At 49.2% G+C, this 22,036-nt stretch overlaps 1 protein-coding gene across 2 annotated transcripts in view; it reads left to right on the top strand.

Annotated features, from left to right (window-relative positions):
• Window positions 1–22,036, top strand: part of LOC119393648 (muscarinic acetylcholine receptor gar-2) — a 136,467-nt gene that overhangs the window by 512 nt on the left and 113,919 nt on the right. The window lies entirely within an intron of this gene.

Here is a 22,036-nt window from a genome sequence, read left to right as displayed (position 1 = left end):
TCGTCTCTCTCGTCCAGCCTTTTCTTGCGCTCTACCTTTATATTAAGGACGAGCGCTTACGCACTCTTTCCCCACGTGCCAGTGGTGGGGGCTTAGCGCTCGTCCTCGCCTATTCTGTCTTCTTCGTCCTCAGTTTGCGCTATACAGACCTCGTCATGACCTACCAACTAGCCCAAGCCGCCACGCTTCTTGGAAACGCGCGACAGAAAGAAGGGGCCGCGCATTGCATAGTACGAGCCCACTTAGTGACTACGTCCAGTTTTCTCGAAGCGGCGCGCCTCACTTCCTCTCTTTATTTTTTTTTTTGTTTCCTTCTCGGCCAACTTCTCCCTACCGCGCGGGTAAATTTGGCTAGCGTTGCGGACAAAGAAGCCGGCTTGTTTGGTGGACGTGCTATACGTTGTACGGCCCCCTTTCCCATCCTGCTTTCATTCCCAGGCAACCGACGGCGGTCGTCGCACACTTGTGGCTGTCTGTCGGGCGAGATGAAGCGAGTGACACTTCGCGTGACGCTGCTTTACACCCGCGCTCCCGATTTCTCCGCGCAACCTTTTGTTCTTTTCGTTTCTCGTTCTTTTCGCGCTACTCGCGTGCGCTCGCTTGGCCAGAGCGAGTTGTATAGCGTCACGCAGAAAACCGCTGTCGCTAGTAAAATTTCTGCTCGGCCAAATGCATCGGGAATTCCGATACCCCGATACCCTCCCCCCTCTCCCCCTCATCTCTCTTTCGTCTCGTTTGGTTGTTAACGCGTCATTTGCGTCTCGTCATACTTCGCTGCCTGTAAGTGTTGTATACAATAGATAGTTCAAGTTCGCTCTGCCAGTGTCGCGAGCGTGGCAGAAAACCAGCGTGTACGCTGGGAACAAAAGGCTCGCGTAGCCTGTTGTGCGCGAGACGCGCGCGTTTGTCAACTATACCGTCCTGAATGTGACACGCCAGCAAACAGCGGCGCACAGAGAAGATTGATGCGTTTGTTGAAGCCTCCGACAAGGGAGGTTTTCGATCTTCGTGCGCATTATCTGCCGAGCAAACGGTCGCTCGAGAGAGCGCGTTTTGCAAACCCCGTCTAAACGAGTCCGAGTTCTTCAGACGGGCATTAGGTTAAACCGTTCCTAGCTTTGTTCTTATTCGACACATTTGATGCTTACTTTTGTGAACTAATCATTGCCTCATTGCCGGTACGCGGTGTACGACCCGGCGATGCGTGTGAATATGCTGCGATCTCCGATCGCTTCGTCGCGAAGGCCTACAATTTAGTCACTGTCGTCTCCTCTTGAGTAATGCAGGAAAGATGAGCGCTGGAGTGTGGTTCCGAAATGAGATAAGACGTAAGTAAGACAGACGCTCGCTTGCGACTAACTTTTCATAGAAGTGAAATGTCAGCAAGAGTGCTTTTCTGCTCATATACCGAGTCTGGTTCGCCCTTTTTACCAAATAAAAACAAGTGGAGGATAAAGTAGGCATGTGAGTGGTGTATAAAGCGACTGAATAGAAGAGATAGCAACATTTGTTGTAGTGCTTAGGCGATAACATGTTTGTATTTATAGACGCTGACAATATTCACAATAGCACCTGCGCGACCCGCTTGCCTTGTTCATGCTCCTATTATTGTGGATACGAAAAAAAAAAAAATCAGCCCTTCCACTACCGTGAAAATGGAAGCTGGCGGCTGCACGTCCTGCGGCAGTGGCTTCACGTCGTCTTTGCGTCCACTATCGCGATCTCTACGTCACGAGACAAAGGGGCACCACGATTGGTAGGAAGTGCCACCGCCGAGTATCACTAATAATTGTTCAGGCTTTACGCCCCAAAACCACGACATTACTATGGGAGACGCCGTAGTGGAGGGCTCCTGAAATTTCGACCACCTGGGGTTCTTTAACGTGCACCTAAATATAAGTACACGGGACTCGAGCATTTTCGCCTCCATCGAAAATGCGGCCGCCGCGGCCGGGATTCCATCCCGCGACCTGCGGGTCAGCACTTGCGCACCATAACCACTAGACCACCGTGGCGGGTTGCGGCGAAGTATTGCGACACCCGTGAAGGATGCATCGGCGATGGCGAGAGGGCGAGGGGCTGCTGTGGCGAAGGGCGATGCGCGAGGGACGCCGAAAGTTGCTGTTCTACGCGTATTTTGTCTACGGGCGGGATCCGCCAGAACTTAGTCACATACGGCTTCGCTGTAGAAAAGTGAACCGTGCTCGGTTGATGCGCAGAAAAAAAAAAAAAACGCTCGTGGAAACAGGATTCTTCAATGAAAGTTAGTTATTAAAATAATAACTGTGGGGTTTTCACGTCTCAAGACCACGACATGATTATGAGGGACGCCGTAGTAAGGGGGTCCGGAAATTTTGACCATCGGCTGTTCTTTAACACGCACGTAAATATAAGTACACGGGCCTCGAGCATTTCGCCTTCACTGAAATGCGGCCGCCATGGTCGGGATTCGATCCCGAGAAATAAAAACTTAGTTGCAAGTGAGTCTTTTTTTTTTTCCGTACCCACGTCTTCTCTTCTTACCGCACCATGCTTCAGCGCTCGTCTTCCTTCCAAATGTCGCACCAACTAGCCCAGCAGCAATTGATGATTCTCGAGTACTGGTTAATAAGTAACCGAGTAAAACGCGAAAGAGAGACCGATCGGTGCAATCCATCGACGTCCGTCGGATGGCCTCCAGCACGCACGGCCACGAGGGAGGTGCACCTACGATGGTGCCAAATGAAATGCCGCACGCTGGCGTATAGAGTCGCCCACAAGAGGTTCCGCGTCGGCGGCCGGGGTCCACCCGGTGTGGGCATCGGCTTCGTGAAGGCGCGGCGCCTCGCAGTCACGTCATGTGGCGTGACGTGAACTAAAAGCACAAACTACAAGTATGGATGCATTAACTTCAATTGCAGCACTATATACTCGGCCCCTTGAGCGCAGAGGAAGAATCAGCGCCGTGTTTATCCTTCACGTCTCGTCTATTGACTTCTTTCCTCCATAGCATACGTTTTCAAATGGTTGCTAATGCTATCCCCTATAATAACACCTATCTTTAGAGCAAAATAAGCTGTCGTGATAGCTTAGCGGATATGGTATTGCTCTGCAAAGAGCGAGGGCGCGGGCTCGATTCCCGGTCACCATGGATAAACATGCTTTCGTAAAGAGCGACCACTCGAACCGTTTTGCGGGTGAGCAAGTAATGGTCAGACAACCCACCGGGTGGCGCAGCAATGCGCGCTTCCACTCTTTATTGAGCATCTCTAACAGCCACCTCAAGCGGACCACCGAAACGCCTGTTTGGCATTAAATTCTCGCAAAGAAACAATTCTACTGATGTGTACAATCGTCGATGCCCTCTCTACACCGCGCTCTGCAGAGAGCTTTGGATGCCTTACCACAAAATTCCGTGAAACATGACTTTCTACATTTGTTTTACACGGCGGGCATGATACATTCCCATGGTTTTGATATTCACGTCTTCACACTTATCAAGAATGGTTGTGTAGCCTAGTGGTAAGGATATTGTGACGGAGGCGAGATGCGGATTTAATAGATATTTATGCCAGTGAATCGGCAGCCAATACAATATGGCTGATGAGCACCACGCGCAAGCGCTTCACGTTTTCTCGTCTTTTTTATCTTCGGAGAGCCCATGTCGCACCGTAACGTCACTCTCCCGCGGCGGAAGCGCCGTCGCGGCGTTTGTTATGGCGACGAAGAGCTAGCAGAGCAATACGGTTTCAGTCGGGAAACGTGCACAACATCCGTCTGGAGTGAGGAGGTCGAAGAGGCTGTGCCCAGGGGTGCGATCTCATAGTTCACGTCGCTGAGTTGGCGGAGTACTTTATAGGGGCCATTGTAACGGCAGAGAAGCTTCTCTGATAAGCCGACCTGGCGGCATGGTGACAGAGGAGTACCAGAGATCCCGGTGTGAAGTGAACGCTTCGATGTCGGCTATCATAACGATCTTTTTTAGATGTTCTTGCGACAAAGGCAGTCGGTCACGGGCGAGCTGACGGGCTGCATGGGCTCGAACAAGGACGTCGCCGGCGTATGCAGTAGACAAGGGTCTGGACGGAGGAAGCAGAGTGTCGAATGGTAACGCTGGATGTCGGCCAAATAGCAAATAGAACGGGGAATAACCAGCTGTGTCATGTCGTGAAGAGTTATAAGCAAAGGTGACAAATGGGAGTGCGTTGTCCCAGTCGCGGTGATCTGACGAAACGTACATGGAGAGCAGGAACGGCAGGAGTGCCTCCATCGGCGACGCGGAGTGTGCTGGAAGCGGCAGGCGTGAATACTTTATACAGGCGGCGGCGAAGGTTTGCGCTCATTACGGAAATGTGAGCTCCAGTGTCGATAAGGGCTGAAATAGGCACACCATCAACGTCAACGTCTAGTAAACTTCGTCTCGTCAAAAGCGTCAAGAGAGGATTTGTGGAAGAAGTCGACAATGCAGCGTCACCTCCGGGCGCTGCACTGTTTAGTTTTCCGAATAGGCAGGAGCAGGATTAAACGGGGATGACGGCCGGCGATTCTGCGGCGAGCGAGACGACTGGCGACGGTGTGGAGGAGAGCGCGACTGATGACCATGCGGCGACGGTGAGCGGCTGCCGAACCGTGGGTAGACGTAGGGGGAAGAAAACTGGGTCGGAGGTGTGAAGCGGGTGCTGTCCTGTCGGCGGTATGGGGCAGACGACGTCCGAGGTGGCGAGGACCAGCGAGTATCGCAGTAACGGGCTACATGGCCAATACGATGACAGTGAAAACAAATTGGTCGATTGTCGGCAGTCCTCCAAGCAGCAGGGTTGCGTGAGCGGGCCGGAAATCGCTGCTCGGGATAGGATGAGGGTGGACGCCATGAAGTTTGCTGTGGGCTGGTCACAGTGCACACAGAGTGAATGCCTATGCTAGCGAGTTCCTGACGGACGATGGCTTGGACCATGGGCGCAGTGATCGGTGTTGTATCACCGGCACCGGTGTAAGCTGGAGCAGGGGCCATGGCTTCAAGTTCGCGGCGTACGATTCGAGTGACGTGGTCTGGGGAAACTGGAGCTTGCGGTTGCGTTCTCGTGCGATCTTCGCAAGACGACGTTGCAGCCGTGTTGGGAAGTCGGGCAAACACGCTGTTAATGCGCCGGCTCTTAGCTTGCTCAAAGCGCCGGCACTCCTTTATAATGGCGTCCACTGTGGAGTAATTCTTGCATATTAGAAGATTGAAGGCGTCGTCAGCAATCCCCTTGAGAATATGCCCAACTTTGTCGGCCTCCGGCATCTCGGCATTGGCTTTGCGACACAATGAGATCACATCTTCTATGTACGAGACGTACGATTCGTTGGATGTCTGCGCCCGAGATGCGAGCATTTTGTTCGCGGCCATCTTTCGTCCAACGGGCTTCCCAAACAAGTCCAACATTTTCTGTTTGCACGTTTCCCAACTCCCGAGTTCAGTCTCATGGTTCTCATACCACACTTTGGCAGTTCCCTTGAGGTAAAACATCAGGTTGGCCAGCATTAGAGTCGGGCCCCAGCGGTTGCGAGTACTCACATGTTCGTACTCTGCCAGCCAATCCTCAACGTCCACCTCATCGGGATCGCCGGAACCGCTAAACGTGCCAGGATCCCGCGGTTATTCCAGCACGACCGTTGTTGTCGCAGGTGCAGATGCAGCCGCCGCGTCATCTTCATCCTGCGAGACACCGGGTGCAGATGCAGACGCCGTATCTTCCGCCATAGTTGCAGAAAAGCTCCTTAAACGACGGCCGCTGCGGAGTTCCGTTGCGAGGCGTGTCGTACCCAGCACCTCCACCAAATGTGACGGAGGCGAGATGCGGATTTAATAGATATTTATGCCAGTGAATCGGCAGCCAATACAATATGGCTGATGAGCACCACGCGCAAGCGCTTCACGTTTTCTCGTCTTCTTTATCTTCGGAGAGCCCATGTCGCACCGTAACAATATTAGCCTTCGGAGCGTGAGGGCCTGGTTTAAAACCACAGCATAGGAAAGAGAATCTTGTTTTGTTAATTTGTTCCTTTATGGCAGTGAATGTCTGAAATCTCGAAAGACATTATCGGCCCGAGCTGCCTCTCTTGGCGCTGACGGCTGTGGAGTAGCTCGGCCACAGGGCCCTACGGGAGTGTCCGCTCTTTACGAAGTGTGTTTCTCTATGCGGACGCTGCGACCACATTTACGTGGGGGTGAAATGCAAGAGCTTCCGTGTACTTGCGGGAATCGTGAGGTGTTCGAAATTAACCCGAAGTCTTCCACTACGACGTGCCTTATAATCTGTACTGGTTTGGACACGTCATTAAGGCCCAAAATTTATAATTAAATCTAAATCACGTAAGTGAAGGCTGGAGCAAAGCGTATGTGGCGTATGATACGGCTGCCTCCGTTCTATAGAGAAGAAATATGATTCAGCGACATCTGTTTCGTGGATGAAAAATTAAATTGGTTTAGCGCAGCGTTATCGGATAATACTTCTCCCGACGTCAGCGCCAGGCGATAAGTTTTTAGCGCGTCATACTACACCAACGCAGTCACAGGGGGGTGTTGACGGCAAGGTGGCATGAGGTTACGGAGTGATATTCTAACGCCAACAAAAAAAAAGTGTTAGCCGGGCCCAAGCCGGGCCTGCCATGCAGCACTCCTGAGCGAAAACCTGGCGGCCCCTGAAGCTGCGTTTCACCGCACGATTGATGACCGTGAAACTGTAAGCCCACTAATTGCCCTGACCCGGCTCTTTATTAAAGCGTCATTTAAGCCGTAGCTCCCTGCTTATGATTAACTGTTTCATTCTCACGAAAAAAGTTTGTCGTTTTCACAGACGCAGCTACGCTTTAACGCACTTTACCTCAAAGTCATCAGCCGAAAAGATTTCAAACGTCTGTCGCTTTTCTGTTGGCGTGGAACTGCTGCGAACGACGGCTCAAAGCTTGGTGTTCTTTCTAGAAATGATGCTTTATTGTTGTGATATGTTGATTTGTGTGAAAACTCCATATATTCGCATATCTTTTCTATTGATTCAGCGATCTTTTTCTCATTAAGAACGTCCAGGGTCAATTCTGGACGAAACAACAAATTTATTCTCACGCAAGTATTATTCGAGATGCCTGGATTCAACCAGTGATATAAACGTTGTTCAAAGAGCTGTTCTGTTCTCATGAATTGCTGTTACCCTTCGCGGTGGTCTAGTGGTTATGGTACTTGACTGCTGACCCGAAGGTCGCGGGTTCAAATCCCGGCTGCATTTCGATGGAGGATAAACGATAGAGGCCCGTTGGATTAGGTTTAGGCGCATGTTAAAGAACCTCAGGTGGTCGAACTTGAGCCCTCTACTACGACGTCTCTCATAATCACGTCGTGGTTTTCGGACGTAAAACCTCGACAATTATTATATTAATGATATCTGCGGTTTACGAGCCAAAACCACGATATGATTATGAGGAACGCCGTAGTGGAGGGCTCCGCCGCTTTCGGCCATCAGACGCTCTTTAACGTGCAATGCCATCGCGCGGTATACGGGCCCCAGGCATTTCGCCTTCATCGAAACGCAACCGTCACGGCCGGGATTGAACCCGCCACCTTCGGGTCAGCAGCCCAGCACCGTACGCACTGTACCACCCCGGTCTTTACACCTCGGCCGTTTTTTCCTTCTTTATTACAAGGAAGGAAGCCGTCGCACTTGGACTGACATTGCAAAAAATTAATAATCGGGCAAACTCACACACAAGAAACCAGTCTAGAGTGCACGTCACTGGAACGTTCATATATCCCGCGTATTTGAATATGCATTACAATAATAAATATAATAGGCCGATAGATAAAAATGCTGAACTACCACGGAACCATAAATTGCTCCTGAAAACACCAGTTGTACTACCCATATAGGATGAATCGCTTTCAAAAGATTGTAATAAGTGCATATCGCCATGAGATGCAATACACTGCCGCGTGACCACTCATCCACTCTTATAAAGGCACCGAGCTCCCATTCATTCGCCACCAATTCTGTCTGTACATCCTACTTGGTATACGACAGGCATAGCGAGGGGGGCTGACTGTCACCGGAACGCCGAGTTTCGCAGTGCTCGACGCGCGCGAGTGTGGTTGGTGGACTCAGGGGCGAGACTCGCGTGCGACTCTCATCAAGGCTTCCACTCGCTGCTTCCACCCGTTCCGGGTCGGGTCTCTTGTCACGGGCGTTGTGACAAATTACTGCCTTGGGACGTGAAAATGGAGGATCGCAACGTCGTAGATGCGACGGTCATCTGGTGCGGAAAAGAAGTGTCTCCTGAGGCAGGCGCAAAGAAGCGGACCGTCCGGAAGGAGCGGGCGCCACCAAGCAGCTTCGCATTCCTGTTGTCAACATTAAGGAAGCAAACTCACTTTCTCTACCCCCGCATAGAGCAGTGTGGCCATAGGAATTGGGACCAACCAAGAGATAAACCCCCTGCCCCCCTCCCCTCCGTCACACTAAATGCGTAATAAAATAATAATAGTTGTAGCTTTACGTCCCAAAACGACGATATGATCATGAGGGACACCGTAGTGGAGGGCTCCGGAAATTTCGACCACCTGGGGTTCTTCAACGTGCACCCAAATTTAAGTACACGGGCCTCTAGGCATTTCGCTTTCATCGATATGCGGCCGCCGCGGCCGGGATTCGATTCCACGACCTCGGATCAGCAGTCGAGCACCGTAAGCACTAGACCACCACGGCGGGTACCCAAAATGCGTAATGGCTTCAATAAGATTAGACGAAAGCGGAATTGATATTTTACCTTTGAAATCTTTGTAGTGACGATATAGCTGGAATTTAAACATAACTTGTCTACCGGATATTTGCATACGCATTCCCACAGATCTTATAATTTGCTGGGAACATGCGCCACGGCGGTACAGTGCTTGCGGTGCTCGGCTGCAGACACGAAGGTCGCGGGTTCGATCCCGGCTACGGCGGTCGCATTTCGATGTACGCGAAATGCTAGAGTGCAGTTAGATTTAGGCGCACGTTGAAGACCCCAAGGTGATCGAAATTTACGGAGCCCTCCACTGCGGCGTATCCCATAATCATATCGTGGTCGTGGGACGCAAAACCCCAGATATTATTATTTGCGGGGAACACCGGGAAATAGGTGTGGTGCAGAGCGCTGACGTGGCAGGGACAGCAGAAGAGACGTTGTCTCTTCTGCACTAGCCGATCGATTTGCTGTTGTAATGTATACGCTGCAAAAAGGTTGTCACAAGCCGTTCGTCATCACTGATTACGAGAGAACCTTCATTTAGGCTTTAAGAGTGAGACCTTTTCCAGTTCGTATTCTCATTTCAAACGAGAGTCACTGCTATCAGCAGACGCTTCAGTGCAGTTCGCCTCAGGATAGTGCAATGTGAAATGACCAATAACCGCGATTGCTTAGAGCGAAGCTCTAAGTATATGCCAAGGCGAAACAGATGTCCGAAGGCAGGTTGTCCCTACGGCAGGCTTGGGCCACAGGAACTGGACAAGCCCCCTACCCACCACTGTTCCACTGATAATGAATAAGATTTTAAGTTTCAACTACGCATTATTGGCCCATCCCGCGGAGTGGGTACGTGCCATAGAACAGAAGGAAAAACAAACAAACAAACAAACAAACAAACAAACAAACAAACAAACAAACAAACAAACAAACAAACAAACAAACAAACAAACAAAACACGTATGACCCACAGAAATTGGGCAAACCCCACTACTCCCCACTGGTCCACTGAAGTGTCGCGAAACGGAGAATGCGGCAAAAATACGCACGCTGCTCAAATGGCTCCTCAAGATCGGGCACGAAACGCGAAGCGAATACGGCAAGCCAAGTCAAGACGACACATGTCACCGTAAAAAGACGCATGCTGTTCAAATGGAAAGCTTTAAATGAGCATGTCCTGAACCTTTCTGTCGCTTTCATCAAAATTCAGTGTCACCTCTGTGCCGCGTGCTACACAGGTTCGCTGGTCATCAACCTCCAGCGAGTGGAATGGCTCTGTGAAAAACGCTGGGGCTGTCCATTCCAGCTTCGCTAGTCAACTATCTACGCAGAGTCTAAGGGAGGTGATTTCCTTAAATAACTGCACTTTCGATTTTAAAATATACTAGAACCACACTGAGGCTAACGTCTATAATCGACTTGTATTTTTCAAGCGACGTTGCGAAAGCAGGCAAAATGTCAAGTTTAAGTAAGCGCTGGCCCAAAGCGCCAGCAAGGATACATCTCTCCGCAGAACACGTTCTTTAGATGCTTCATTGTCTGTTTCCTTTATGCGGTTGCGACTTTAGTTTCTCAAGGTGCTTTAGAATTCTTTAGATGCTTGATCGATACTGTTTAACATCAGAAACCGATACAAGGTATGCCACAAGGGAGAGCCGCGGTTCCGCATTAATTTCGAACTCTGAAGTTTCTTTGGCCTCCTGAGACTAGAATACAACTCACGGACTTTTCAAGTTTGGGAGTATGTCGCAGGAACAAAGTTTTTATTTCAAAAGTTAATGCAGAAACCATCTGTCGATGTTTGGAGCGGTCAATGCTTATAGAATTGCATAATTCGACTGAATGACGACTCGACGACACTCCGTCAGTGTAGTTAAAACAACCAGGCAGGAACAGCGCTTGTTTTAATAATATTAATTGTTGCAGTTTAACGTCCCAAAACCACGATATGATTATGAGGGACGCCGTAGTGGAGGGCTCCGGAAATTTCGACCACCTGGGATTCTTTAATGAGCACCTACATCTAAGTACACGGGCCCCAAGCATTTTCGCCTGCATCGAAAATGCGGCAACAGCGCTTGTCTTGTCTGGGTGTTCGTCACCACCGTCTTCGCTTTATAATAGTTGCTTTGGTGTTCGAATATAATAAACCAAATCTCCCAGCAAGCTACGTATACAATACAGACGTACAGGAAATGCCACACAAGTGTGTATCTATACACGCGATTGCGTCTCGTTTGCGTCGATTTCGTCAGTTTCGTAACACTCAACCGCGGCGACGGCCTCCTCAGAGAAATCGAAGTTGGTTAGGCACGAAGAGCTCCCTCGTGACCACAGTGATAGCAAACCAAGCAAACAAACAAACAAACACACAAACACACATCTATTCACAACCTAGGGGGGGGACGTTGAGGTAGCCTGGTGCAGCCACTGGAGCGGCAGTCGCGGTTGGCTCGCAGTGGTCGGCAATTCCCAACTGTGTGAGCGTATACAGGCGTCTCGCGCGTCCGAACCGTACCAAGGCAGGAACCTGGAGATAGCAAGGAATCTCGAGGAGACAACGACACGACAGAGAGTATATATACACGGGCTCTCATTCGAAGGAGGCATCGGCGGCCACTGGTCTGCAAAAACCCATGTCGCATTTTCCCCCTGGCGGAAGAAATCGAAGTCCCTGTCAGTTGGCGCTGCGAGAAATTGATCCGGAGATTACGCTGTCCGACAGAATAACAAGGTTCTTCGTGACTGAAACACATTTCACGTACACGTGTGCGCTTATATACGTATTTATTTATTCGTGCGGGTACCAGTCAACGCTCGGTGAAACTGGCAGATTTCGTTCATTTTTTTTTGTCTTTAAAGGCTACCTAAACCACTCCGATCTCAAAGACTAGAGAGTTGTTCCTTTCTCGCCTTTACTACCATTTCTACAGGCGCTGTCTCCTCCTCGCCGTTTATTTCTTCATGAAACACGCGGATAATGTCAACAGTAAGCGTTGAGCCTATCAGGATTTCGCGCTTTTCGGCTACACCCTGTAATCTCCTCTTGCGCAGCCGAAAGCGCACAAAACTAAGTGAAATCAGTTGGTGGCGCATGATAGTCGCGTGAGAAAAGGCCGAACGGGCGTACGACTGCATGACGAAGCAGAGCAGTAGGCAATTCACAACTTACATCTCGTCTATATGGACCAATCGAGAGCTTATTTTCTCATGACGTCACGTTAACAGACTGCTGGCATCACGAATAGTGCCGAAAAGACTGGAAACGCGAGGAGAGAATCACGCGCTCATTCTTTGCATTCTCAGAGGTTGTTTAGGGGCTCTTTAAGGTGTCGCGGTTTTACTTATACATTGTAACTGGAGTGGTGGTGTCTGCACCGCAGTTACCGTGACGTGTCGACGAGTTTCGAGCGCCCTTTCATTGTTTATCTTCGATCGCGCCCCACGCACTTCTTTCGTGCTTGCAGGAGGGAGAGGGACGGATGAGTGGGTGAGTGGAAGAGCTGGTGAGGGGGTCTCAACTTTGCGACAGATGACACCGCGTGATAGTGGCCGCCTTAAGTCATCACCGATGTCAAGCTCTTTTATTGTTTGCGTAAACAAGGCGCTTGTTGCGTTACAGATGTTGTTGTAGACACGTCTTTATTCACATTTGTGCCCTTGGAAGTCTGCGGTGAATGTAGGGGGAGAGGCGGGATAAAAATTAATAAATAGAAAAAGAAAGAAAAAAAAATGTGTGTGTGTGTGTGGGGGGGGGGGGTACAGGAAAAGAGACGTGCACGCAGCGAAAAACTTTGGGAGAGGTCAGCGTTCTACACGGACGTGGTGGCAGAAATCGGCAATGAAAGGCTAGCGTCACTGCGCAACGTGAACAGGAATGCTTATGCGAAGTGGGGTAATGTTAAAGAAAATTATACGTAAAAAGGAAACAAAAGAGAAACATTCTTAGCAATGTGCATGCTGCTACGATAGGTTTTACAAAGAAGCGACTACTGCATATGCTACTGTTGCACTGCCCGCCGATGTTGAAAGACTAGCAAAGTGACAGGTGACCAGGCACATGGTATTTATCTGTTATCAGTTTCTGGGGGTGTCGGTGGCATTTATATGGCTATGAAGAATCGTGATCGCTATACCGTGACCGATTGGTGTATTGACTTGCCGTTTGGACAAAAGGGTACGGAGATAAACAGCCTGAAAAAAAGAGCCCTTTGTCCTGCGGGCGTTTAGAAAAAATAAAAAAAAAACGTGTATGATCCCTTCGTTATAGGAATAGGTATGAGAGAGAGAGAGAGAGAGAGAGGGAGAGGGAGAGGGAGGGAGGGAGAGAGAGAGAGAGAGAGAACAACGTTATGAAAATGCCTGCAGGAATCGGTATAACAAGAAAATGAAACATGTCTACAAAAGTAGTTCACTGTTTATTGCACGTTGATAAATGAGAGCTTGCACTATGTCGGCTAGAGTTTGGCGACTATAGTATAACTATAGCCTCGTTTGATGTGGACGCACCTACGACGACGCCTGGTGGCACATCTCCATCCCGACGACTAGCGCCAGTGATCAAGACTAAACCTTTGGGGTAGCTGAAGTAGTCAACATAAACCCGGACACAGCGTACGGTGAATCCCTCGCGAAGATGACATCAACAGGTATCAACGTGAGCTTCAGCGCGGTGACTATACCGACGCGCGTCCTGTCGGCGCTCGTTAGTGTCATGACGCATCACTTCACCTCTCCAAGACGGCGACGCCACCCCACGCCAACAATGTCACAGTGAAAGGGAGAAGACGTGAAATATATGAGGCGCGTTTGTAGAGGCTCATGCATGAGCGCCGGTGGCGCAAGGGTAAAGCGCCCGACTACCATCGTCGCGGACCGAGAGTTCGTGGGTTCAACTCCCAGGTCATCCAAATGAACAAACATTTTAGATGCGAAGCAGCTTTCGCGCTGGGCTGTGTCCGTAGTTCCATTGGCGACCGTCCCACCTAGCATAGCCATCTGAGCGCGCGCTCGCGCCAAGGAGAAGTCTTCTTCCTCTTGTTCTTCGACCGCCTTGATGATGATACGTGCAGATCACTTTAGGGTCCCGGGCTGCCGTATGCTGTCCTAGTTTGGCGTAACGCAGACAAAACCATATGTGCTGGCACGCGCTAGCGCGTTCGGACCTGTGTAAGGGGCTGGGTAAGAGACTGTGGCTTCTCTCAGCAACCACGGGAAGGCGTCGGGAAACGAGGTTCTGCAGAGGCGCGATGAACCCGCGTGGCGTGCTCCAACAAGAGTTCGGGACGAGTAACAGCAACAGCAACTACAGTGAATTCATGGTGTGCTGCACTTACAAAGACGCGTTAACATCGGGCAAGGTGCCCGTGATGAACGGCACTTTAAGTCGACTCATGCGCTGCTTCGCATCCCCACATGGCTCCCTTTAGTGGGAGATGGTGTAATTTTTTTCTTCTGTCTGTCTTTGTCATCTGTTCGTATGCTTTTTGCCGACGTCACATCCGTGACGGAAATGATGTTAGTGAAGTCTTAGTGGACCCCAGCAAAAAGAACTTTCGTGTTAAAATAGTTTACAATTTGTTTAGAACAAAAGGCGAACGATTTAGAGTACCATTCGTACTCTACTATGGGAGTCTTAAGTTTTCAAACTTCACCGACTCATATCTCGTCGGAGCTTGTAATTTAGAGTACACACAGGGAAGTTTATTGCGTACTAGTAACAACAGTTCATGTGAGTACAACTGCACCGGGTAAAAAAAAAGTTACGCAGCGCATAGGTCGACTTAAAGTTCCGTTCATCACGGGCACCTTGCCCGATGTTAACGCGTCCTTGCAAGTGAAGAATCTCCTTCCCCGACGCCATCACATGACTGCTGAGAGAATGTAAGGGGGAGAGGACACAGCGTCTTACCCAGCCCCTTACACAGGCCCGAACGCGCTAGCGCGTGCCAGCACACATGGTTCCCGAGCGGACGGTCGCCGATGGAAGGACGGACACAGCCCCGAGCAAAAGCTGCTTCACATCTAAAATATCTTTAACGGCACGTACAGATTGGAAGGCCACGGCCGCTACATAAAATAGCGGCCGTGGGAAGGCACAGGTACGATGTAACTGATGGCACTCAGACACATCACAGGCGACGGATGTCTGATAGCAAAGAAAAAACAGACTAAGTTTGCACAGACACTCATATATCAGTTGGGAAGAAATGCTGCGTTTGTACTCAAAACATGCGGCGATGACGCGTGTCGCCGCCTTGGGCTGGCTGATATGATACTTGTTCCATTTTTTTCCCGTACCAGGCGCTTTTAAAACGGCAGTATAGGAAATTCAATATTCTCATTCCGCTCCACGAAGAATCGTGTATGCCACCTTCTCAGGAAGGCTTCTTCACCTTGCGCGAAACGCGTTCGAGCGTTCGAGGATTATATTAGGCAAGCGAAAACGCATGTATCAGCCCTGAACATACGTCAACACATGTGTGCCAGATGTGCCGGTTGGAGATCGCGTTTCCTGTGACACATAACTAAACAAGACGACAAACGTTGCCTAAGCATTCGCACTAAAACAAATATACGCTTTCAAACGCATCTTTACTTTAAGGAGAATTAGTTTGTTTGACACTTTTGCTGTTTAAGGTAATTAGCCATCTTTAATTTTTTTCGCTATTTTAGACGGGCGTGTTCAAAACCGGCCTTCAAACGCTGCGTTGTTTAGTCGATGAAGTCGCCGATGTGCGGGCGCTGTGGAGGTGAGGTTGATGCAGGGAGGTTTAAAAAGAATTGCTGGAGTGGAAATTGTGCCTCAGGAGTGAAGCCGTACCCAGCCTAAGATGGCGGCGGCGGCCGCAATCTCAGTGGGGGCAGATAAAATGTTAGCGTTCAACGAAGAAAATGGAGCGTTTTCCTTCGACGCCCTACATGTTTAATACGAAAAGTTGTGGGTCGACGCGGGCTCCGCGCGTGGGCTCGAAACTCGTTACTCTTCCCTCTCTCTTATTCAGTTATTTACATATACCCTCATTCAAGTGGCCCTGTGCCGTGCTGCCTTACGGGCTGCAGAAAATAGCGCCCATTTTATCTTCCAAACAATATCCGTCAACCTCCTCACCCATTCCGTCACCGTCGTAGAACTGGCGTACGTAATGACACAGTGCTTTCCCTCCGCTTTCGTTTCAAAACTGGGGCACTCGCTGTGTTGAGAGCATCGGGCACGCAACGTCGTCGGCGTGCAGGTTTACGGAATAACAGTGCCAAGAAACAATGTGTCGTGAGGGACAGCGGTGCCGTGACGGTGCATGATGGGTCGTTTTGACAGCTGCGGAAATCGAGCCTGCGCTTTATATAAGACGCACGTGCGGTTGCACGAACTTGCCGTGACGTCTGAACGTTTAGATGGGCGGCTGTGGACGCTGGTGACGCCGCGGCGGTAATTTTTTGCGCCGTTAAACATATTGTTGCCATCTGGTCACACGTTCACGTTGTGTGCTCTCATCTGCTCCCATCGGTAGTACTGACTTCATTGTCACATACTTGCATGCTTATTTGTAAATGTAGTTTCACTGCTCTGAAGGCGTTCAGTGGCCGCAGCTTCTGCAGCGCCATAGTTTGGCTTTGAGATAAAAGAATTCAAAATTCTAAAATTTTCCTCTTATTATTTACACTAAAAATGTCAGTTCTTTAGTGGCTGAATATATATTTATAAGTGAGCTTTCGCTAACAGACATAATATTTTGTGATAAATTATCGCTTGAAAGCTTATACGGCGCCGTTCGTTATCGGCGAATATAATGTTTTATACACCAACTCTAGCACTGATGAACGTCACAATTCTGATCTTACACTTAGACACTGTAACTTGATCCATTATATTGAATTATATTAAATAACTAATTTTCTTTGGAGAAGTGTAACAAAGCAATAACGCCACACAACAATATGGTTATCCATAAATGAAGAGTGAGTACACGCGATGTTCGCATGAAAAATTTTATGAGACCCCATATTCAGCATCGCATGCGAGTGGCTATATTCAATCAACTAAGGAAAAAAAAAGAGTTACCTCGCGTTGATATAATTCAACTTTCATGCCCGGTATAGTTCATACCCTGCAGTGACCGCAGCGCAAATGATGATGCAGGGGTTTGGGCCAGAGCTTTTCGCAACCCCCCCCCCTTCTTTTTTTCCCCTGCTCCTCCCGGTTCTCGTTTTCATCACAGCGGGAGGCAAATAGGAAGGCAGGGATGGTGCGCGACTTCGCCACACTCCTTGCATCGAGCGCATGCGCGCAGGCTCGCAGCGACGCTCCAGTCGCCATCTGAACTCAACTGTTATAACAGTTTAGGGAATTAGATTTCGCTGATTGTAATTTTTTTTATGGGAATTGTAGAATAGAAGATATAGAAGGGTATGAGCGTGTGCTATAGTTGCTACCGATACTGCTTTTTAAACAGGACCTAGAAAACGTGGACAAGAAAAAGCACGCAGTGCTGGTGCCAATCACTGTTCTTCCACCATGGACCCGTGTTCACTGCCCGTAGCCAAATATTATTTGCATAGCGCCGTAGATGCCACTCCACGCACACAACTGTAGCTCTGTGTTTCAACGTAGAACGTTTGCCCTTAAAAGGCTATTTCCATTAACTGCGCGCAACGCAGTATCATATGCTGGTTTCGTGCGTCCCACCTATTATTTAATATCACCGTCCAACATTTCAGCCAGCGTTCTCAATAGTGAGTTTTGTAATAACGTATTGCATCCCGCTTTTTTTTAGAATGGCCAATGGCAGGGTGCCGAAAGAGATGGGCTACACAAATAGAGATTAGGCCATGCGCCGTCGTTGTCCTTGAGGATAAATTAATGCATAACGTGAAGACATTTTGACCAACATGCGAGATAGCGTTTTCGCTTATACACGCGACGTTACGCCTACATTTACACAATTACAGGAATTGAGCTTCACATAAGAAATACCCACGGTCACCGTGGCGCGGCCTGCAATCATTAGGCTGCCACGTGATCTATAGTGTTTAATCTTTGGAATTGTGGCTTCAAGTGTTTGTGGCAGCATCAATTTACCTCTGTAAATATTCAAGAATTAAAGCGCACAATGTTTTCTAAGAAGAGCAACTGTTGTCAGCATAGCTTTCTTTCTACGCTTTTATATTTGAAATTTATTTATTTGAAACTTTGTTCAAGAGCTTGTTTAGAATAATAGGAGTAAACAGTGCCTCTTGATAAGCATTAACGTCTCTTTTAATGCACGTTACACTAAAAATAAAATGGTTGAACGAGCATACGTCAGTGGTGTCAAAGTTTCGACAAAGTTTACACCTGGAAATGATAGTTGTCCTTGGGGAAACTTCGATTCTATAGGGTGTTCAGTCTAGTGCAACTATTACGTGGCTGTGGTTGAACAAGAAAACTCTATTGGAAGTTAGCTCCGTGTCTGTGTACGTGACTACATACTGGTTCGGCTACGCTGAACGCCTTGTGGTGTCGACGTCTTGGCAAGGGCGCTTACTTTTGCCACTGGAAACCGTTTGCGGTGACGTTGACTCCAGTGGCATCTGTAGTTACACCGTTGTTGATTTACCGCACGCAGTTACGTAAACCGCGGATAAAGTTTTAGAACGCATCGAGGGAAGCCGCAGATGCGGTTCAGGAAAGCTGGACTTTCATCGCCGCTTGATTGGCCTTTGATTTGAAGGCGCATGTGCGTATATGGACGAAAAACAAGAGGACGGAAGCTGCAGGCTGGCGACGGTAACCTGTGGGCACACATCGCCGGCCTGCATGCTAGTTGTGTTTAAACTTTATTGTCGCCCTAAACAATTAATTAGTAATACTAAATCTTTAGCGCAAAACGAGCACGGCGGACAAAGAAACGACGAAGACAGGCGCCTGTCTTCGTCGTTTCTTTGTCCGCCGTGCTCGTTTTGCGCTAAAGATTTAGTATTATGGAATACCAACTAGCCCGCTCTCACACCTTGCTTCAATTAATTAGTAATTGGTTTGCTAAACTATATCTACTAGGGAAAACTCTCCCCAGCTTATCAAAAGTGCTGTTTTGCAGGCTACGCTTATGTTTATCATGTATAAATCCAAATTCACAAGTATCGAAATAGCGTATAGAAAAAGTATAGAAATACATTGTGCTCTACAGGATTAATATTCTGGAGATCTCAAAACCACGTTATGATTAGGAGGCACACCGTCGTAAGCGGCTGCATATAATTTTTTAGCACATAGGGTTATTTAACATGCTCTTAAATAAATAGATGCACGAGTGTTTTTTTTGTTTATTTTTTCACACAGCAGCAACGTGCATTTTCAGTGTGATCAGGTCTACTTTCTTTGTGCGTACAGTTGCTCCAGCAAAGGTATTGACACTATTAAAGGTGTTACAATGCACAAGCGACGCGGATAAGTTGGGGATTCTTTTCGTGTCTCCGAACGGTGATCTATACTTTCTTACGCAATGCAAATGTTCCACCATGTTGACAGTGCCTTCAAGAGTGGGCACGACATCGTCAGTTCTTATCTTTGCGATTCGGCTGCCACTTCGCAACGAGAGTATTAATTCCTCTGCAAGGACGAGCGGCTAGTCGTGAAGCAGACTGCCGCTGTACCCTCGCTCTACGCGACCGCCAAAAATAGCGCTGTCTCAACGAATCGTGACTACGCATAATGAAAACGAAGACCGCAGACTTGCGACCAACGCCGCGATACCACCCAGCTTGAATCATGGCCCGCGCTGCATAACGAACACGTGTCTCGAATGGCTTCGCGGCTGCGCCATTCTTGTACGTTTGAGTTAAAGCAAGCTTGACATTAAGTATCTAAGGAAGATACGACGGGTCACAACGTAAGCTACGCGTACAGTCTGGATCAAACTTATCTGCAGGGAGCAGTCAGTCGGCCACTTCATCCGCCCGTTTTAGCAAAAATATGCAAAGACCGAGGCCGCAATGATGCCAAACATAGTCATACCGCATGCTAGGTCCTTCTATTATAATTCAAGCATGAACGAAAACTTGTAGCTAACGAGAGGTAGTGGCTGCGGACGGCACCAGCGGCCAGAGCCACGGGCTCTACCGCTCTAGACAAGTGTGATCGGGACTGCGCAGCCTTGAGAATAGGAATTCCTCGAACGAATCTGTTTCTGGTTCGTTGGCTGTATGATTTGGCTTGTGTTGACGAAGTCCTTCTTACGTAGAAGAAGTTGACTCATGGACGCCGGTCACCCGTGATGCTTGAGTAGCAGACGACCGCCTCTGTAGAGCGTGTGACCAAATATTTTATCCCTGTTCGTTAGACATAGCCAAAGCTACGCTATATGTTGGCGTGGAAACTACACTTTCTGATAGCGTGCGACGCAAAAAAATGGGAGAGAGAGCAATAAAGGGAGAAACGAGAAGACGATGCGCGGAGTGCTAGTCGCGGCAAACACTTCGGTTTTATTTATGGATCCCAGTGCAGACTTGCATTGTGTACGACGCGAATTTCGAATGGCCCCGAAACTATACTACGCAGACTCGTCAAGATCACGATGGCGTTTCACAGTTGTTTATTTTTTCTTGTTTGCCAAAACTGGGCTATAAAAGAACAAGCGTCCGATGTCGTTCGCGCTCGTACTCGGGGTGAAATAGGCGCTCGAATAGCGCACAGCAGCGGAGATTCGGGCATTTTGTGTCCGCAGGAACGCGACGTCGCACAAGCGGAGGGGGGGGGGGGGCAGTACTTTAACTGCAGTGCTGGACGAAACTCAATGAAGAAGAGGTCACGCGACCGGTCCCATTGTCGGCCGTGTCTTTTTGATTGCGCATTTTTTTTTTGGTCCGTCGCTGGAGACGACTGACGTGATTGCGGTTCTCTGTTTGGACGAGTTGTCGTGACCAGAAGATGTTTATCAATCGGTTACGATCCGTTGTGTATGTGCCGGTCTACGGTGGCGGGGAGGTCACGTGGGGTCGGGTTTATGCGCCAGGGGGAGGGCTGTAATCCATATTCGACAAGTTACTTTCAATACACCCGGTGGCCACCCCTTCAACCTTTTTCCGGGCTGAACTTAATTGCAATGTGAAGTTTGTGTGGGTGCACGTCAACGACGCAGCCTAAATATATGGCGGTTCACTGATTGAAACTGCTATATTTGCAACACGGTTTGGCGATATTCACAATGAAACACGATGTAGTTATTTGCGACCGCTGACGCGCGGAGGGTGAAAAATAGCTCGGGGCGCGGATGGAGAGGCAAGGAGGGTATCGGTTGCCAGTCTTTTGTCTATGCGGGTTTTATGCATCTAGCGGAACGCAGACACACAGTCACGGCTACTGGCTACCTCAGTTGGTTCTGTGTTGATCACTACTTATCTTTCTGCATCGCCGTCTCCTGGTCTCCCCTGTAAGCATAGGCGTGCGCAGGGTTCCCCATCAGGGGGGGAGGGGCAAAGGTTCATCGCAGCGCCCCCCCCCCCCCCCACACCCTGCTAAGCCAATGTATGGGGACCATATTTTGCGCCCCCTCCCCTCTCTTAGGTGACTAGAAGGGTCAATGTACAGGGCAGATTTTGCGCCCACCCTCTTAGGTGACTAGGGGGGGGGGGCAGCCGCCCCCCCCCCCCCCCGCCGCCCTTGTGCGCACGCCTATGCCTGTAGGATAACAGACGACCGGACTTTCTCTTCTGGTTAACCTGCGTCCTAGCATAAGGTGTACAAAATTAAGGCAGAAATTGACTGGTGTCAATAATCGTTGTTAAATGCGGAAAGCGTAACGACACGACGATGCTTCGTCAGCGTTGTGAAAACGCACTGTGCGCCTCGATGCCCTTGCTTGCACGAAGTAAAAGTCTCGAGGAAACCATCAGTGTTGGGAAAAACGCGCGTGTTTGCCCGCGGCGCATTCTTAAAGGCGTTCTGTTCCGCCTCACGAGGCATGCGTCTTTGGCCCAGTGTTTGTGGCGTGGGGCTTCGACACTAGAGCCTCGGAGTTCAAATACCGACGTCGGGACATTCTTGAACATTCCTATTTATGTTTATTTTTATCCGGTGTTCATATGCGCTGCTCTGACGTCGCTTTTGTTTGTTAGCGCGCGCGCGCGTGCGTATGTGTGTTCGCGTAACGTCACCACGAAGTCGGACGCGTTAGCCAAAGGAATGTCTGAGTTTGGGCGTGTACAAGCGAACTTATTTTACCGATCCGAACTTGTGCTCGACTACGTGTGACTCACGTGCTGTTCGGTTGTACTGTATTTGCACATATTGTGTTCTACTGTATGGCATTTTGTGCCATTATACTTA

The sequence above is a fragment of the Rhipicephalus sanguineus genome, chromosome 5, assembly GCF_013339695.2.
Source record: "Rhipicephalus sanguineus isolate Rsan-2018 chromosome 5, BIME_Rsan_1.4, whole genome shotgun sequence".
NCBI classification, from domain to species: domain Eukaryota; kingdom Metazoa; phylum Arthropoda; class Arachnida; order Ixodida; family Ixodidae; genus Rhipicephalus; species Rhipicephalus sanguineus.
This window is presented reverse-complemented; position numbering and strand designations above follow the sequence as displayed.